This window comes from Chrysochloris asiatica, unplaced genomic scaffold (assembly GCF_000296735.1).
Source record: "Chrysochloris asiatica unplaced genomic scaffold, ChrAsi1.0 scaffold00165, whole genome shotgun sequence".
NCBI lineage: Eukaryota > Metazoa > Chordata > Mammalia > Afrosoricida > Chrysochloridae > Chrysochloris > Chrysochloris asiatica.
The window spans coordinates 697,706-698,259 of record NW_006408683.1 but is presented as its reverse complement, the minus strand read 5'-3'; positions in this window follow the sequence as shown (position 1 = coordinate 698,259).

Genomic DNA, 554 nt, shown 5'->3' with positions numbered 1-554 from the left:
TTTTTTTTTTTTTTTTTTTTTGCAGCAGGGAGATGACTTAATGGTGACGGGGATGAGCTGGCCAGAGTAAATTTTTTTTACCTCTTTCCTGAGAGGATATTGGCTTCTGTGGGATGGTCAGTTTCCAGGCTTCTATCAGACCTCGACAGGGGATGCTTGTTGGCTCTTCCTGGAGTTCCGCTAGTCCACACGAGGGGTTTACCTGACTATCGATTTCCTCAGGCCAATGTTTGAAACAGTAATTGCCAGGCATGTTTATTTATTTATTTTTATTTTTCTTAAATGTTTTATTGTGAATTATGTGATAATTTACATGGGAGAACATTAATTTTATATTCATTCTAGCGTATATCGTCTCATTGCCATGGTTACAATCCCCTCCATGCATCATCAACCAACCAAAGAGTATACCCTGTAATCCTTCCCCCTGTACCCCCCAGGTCTTCAGCACACAATCACTCTCCCTCTCTGGATCTAAAGTCTCCAGCTGCTCCATCGCTCCACGTCATCATCTCTGGCTCCATTTCAGGCATCACTGCTTCTCTGGGTAGGGT